This window comes from Tupaia chinensis, unplaced genomic scaffold (genome assembly GCF_000334495.1).
Source record: "Tupaia chinensis unplaced genomic scaffold, TupChi_1.0 Scaffold000659_1, whole genome shotgun sequence".
NCBI classification, from domain to species: Eukaryota; Metazoa; Chordata; class Mammalia; order Scandentia; family Tupaiidae; genus Tupaia; species Tupaia belangeri.
Genome location: NW_006160181.1, coordinates 651,729 through 655,255, shown reverse-complemented (window position 1 = coordinate 655,255; position 3,527 = coordinate 651,729).

The window sequence follows — 3,527 nt, the reverse complement described above, 5'->3', positions numbered from 1 at the left end:
CCCACCCACCCCCCTTCTCTGGTGAGCACACATGCCCTATAGCAAAATAATTTAAAAATTAAAATAACAAATGCAAGTTTACTTGGGTACTAAAACTCTGAAATCCATCCACAGTTTTTTTCATACTACACACATCCATGAACTTTAAAAAAGATTTATTTATTATTACTTTTAAATATGTTACAGGGTATGGGTGCTCATCAGCGAGACAGGAAGCAAACCGCTGGACGGGACTCGAACCACTATCAACCATAGGGGAGTCTAGCGCTTTAGCCACCACGCCCCTGCCGGCCACCACCCCTGAACTTTTTGAAGACTCCTTATAACAGAAAAGGCAAAGGGCGTCGAAGGCAGGAAACCACTCTGTTTTCGTACAGAGGGCTAAGAATGGCTTTTGTATTTTTAGATGATTGAAAAAAATGAAAAGAACATCTCATAACGTAAAAATCATAGGGGATTCAAATGTCAGCGTCCATAAATACAGTTCTACTGGAGCACGGCCACCTCCATTCCTCTCTAATTACCCACGGCTGCTTTGGCGCTCGCAGAGCAGAGCAGAGCAGCCGCGGCAGAGACCACACGGCCTGCGACGCACAAAGTATTTACCACGTGGCCCGGCCAGGCCCCGGCCCAGGGCCCGTCCCTCCGCTGCCACCGGACTGGGTTTAGGTGCCTTCGGGGAAAGGCAGCCCACCGCTCGGGGATGCGCCGCGTGGGGACCCAGGAGGCCGGGAGACAGCTGAGCAGGGAGGGGAGGGAGGCCACCTCGGCGACGCTGGCGGGCTGTTCCGAGTGAGGCTTGGCAGAAGTTCCTGGCCTCGGGAGCTGTCTGGGACACCGAGACAGAGCCGTCAGACGCCGGCGACTAGCCGGCTCCGGGCAGCTCCCTGCAGCCGGGCGGGCGGGGCGGGCCGGGGCGTGGGAGGAGCCACCCCGCGTGGGCGGGGCGAGCTGCTCCGCGGCGCGGACCGAGAAGGGCGCCTGCGCACTTGTGCGTCGCCGCCGTACCCCGGCTCCCAGTAAAACTAAAACATGAATGGAGGGGCGGGACCTAAAGTACCGGAGTTCTCTCTGGGCCACTAAGGGGCGCACGCTGGAGTTGTTTCAAATTGAGACATAATTCACACACTTTAAAATTCACCGTGAGTTCCTTTGGTGGAGAACTAAAGTATGTTTCTTTATATTTTTTTAGAATTACGTATCTAATTTTATTTATTTATTTTTATTTTATTTATCCATTCACGTATTTTTTTAATTTGACCAGAGAGAGACACAGAGAGAGGGAAAGTGAGAAAGCAAGCCACTGGGTCCAGGACTTGAACCGTGTCGCCCATATGGGAGTGTCCAGCACTTTAACCACCACGCCACCTGCTGGTCCCTTTTTTATACTTTTATTTTTAGATTTTTGCCATAGGGCCAGTGCTTGTTGCAGAGAGGCAGGGATAGAGGGAAAGTAAAAAAAAAAAAAAAATCGCCCACCAGGGAGAATGGCCATACCAATAACCACTTCTACTCCTGCTGTCGGGATTTTGGGCATGCCAGCCCGGCACCACCTAGTGCGGGATTCCAACCTCAGTCAGCCAAGTGGGATCTAGGCTTTAACTACTATGCTACCTGCTGGCCCCTGAAATGTATTTCTTTGTGCAATGCTGTCTACCTGATGTAGTGGTGTTGCATAGAGGTTTGAGCTTTTTTTTTTTTTTTTAATTTCTTTTCTTTTAAGAGAGCTTTTTGCTATAGGGCGCATGTGCTCACCAGAAAGAGAGACAGAGAGACATTTAAAAGATGAAAGCTCTTGGGACCAGCAGTTGGGGTAATGGCTATGTTGCTACACTCCCATGCCGTCAACTGCGGTTTGAGTCCAGGACCCGGTGACTTAAATTCACTCTGGGCGCGTGTGCATGCGTGCTCAAGACCCGGAGAGGAAATGGAGGAGAAGGGATTGCAGCGTTGCCATCCCCCTGGGGGATGATTTCTTGCTTTCGGTCTCTGTCTCTCTCTGTCTTTCTGGTGAGCACATGCGCCCTATAGCAAAACTTCTCAAAAAAAAAATAAAAAGGATGATTTTATTTAAATGTATTTATTTATTTATTTTCATTTAACCAGTGAGAGAGGGAGAGAAAGTGAGACAGCAACTTGCTACGTCTGAGATTTGAACCACAGTCAGCCATGTGGGAGTCCCGCACCCTTAACCACCATGCCAACTGCTGGCCCTGTTTTTTTTTTTTTGTAGAGATTTTCGCTATAGGGCGCATGCACTTGCCAGACAGACAGAGAGAGACATAGAGACAGAAAGCAAGAAATCACTCCCCAGGGGGAATGGTCACGCCGCAATCCCTTCTCCTCCATTCTCCTCTCAGGATCCTGGGCACGCACACACATGCACCCGGCGTGAGTTTTAAGCCACCAGGTCCGGGACGCGAACCGCGGTCGACTACGTGGGAGTCCAGCGACATAGCCATTACGCTAACTGCTGGTTCCCTGTTTTTTTTTGTTTTTTTAAGAAAGAAATTTTTTTTTTAATTCCCAGAGAGTTCATATGTTTGCTAAAGAGAGAAAGAGAGAGAGAGAGAGGGCCAGCTGGTGGCCTGGTGATTAAGGCAAATGGATCCCACATAGCCAAATGGCACAGTTCGAGTCCTGAACCTGATAGCTTGAAAAACACACTGAGTCGGGGCCAGCAGGTGGCAAGGTGTTTAAGGCACTGGACTCCCACATGGCTGAGCACAGTTCAGGAGCTGGACTGGAAGCTTGAAAACCACGCCAGGCACGTGTACATTCATGCCCAACATCCTGAGAGGAGAATGGAGGAAAAGGGATTATGGCATGGCCATCCTCCCTGGGAGTGAATCCTCACTGTTCCCCCAGTCTCTCTTTCTCTCTGGAAAACACATGCACCCTATGGCAAAACTCAAAAAAGTTGGTTTGTGTAACTCTGTAAATCCACTAGAAACTATTGAATTATATCCCTTCAATGGGGGAACTTTTTGCAATGTACACTGTATCTCCATAAACCCGTTCTTAGAACAGGGAGGAAGTGCTGGACTCTTGAAGAGCAAGGCATTTCACTGGACCCTCACAGCACTACAAGGTAGATTTGACTTTCTTCTGCTTTTACCGGTGAGGAAGGTGGTGAGGGACACCAGCCCAAGGCAAGGTGGGGGGTTAGTGACCCCCTCGGACACAGCAGCCATTTTTTGTCCAGCAAGCCACAGGGAGTGTGAATTCAGACTGACAAGGCAGGAGTGCAGGGGGTGAGGCAGGCATTGGCGAGCAAGCGCTTCTTTTTTATTTTTACTTAACCTTAATTAATTAATTAATTAATTAATTTTTAAATTAAATTAGAGAGGGACAGAATGATGGAGAAAGTGAGAAAGCAAGTCTCCAGGTCTGGGACTTGAACCACAGTCGGCCATATGAGAGTCCAGTGCCCTTAACCACCATGTCACCTGCCAGCCCCTGGAGAGCAAGCCCTTCTGACAGCAACAGGGAGAGCCAGAGAGGGCAGAGGGGGATCTTCGTCAGCA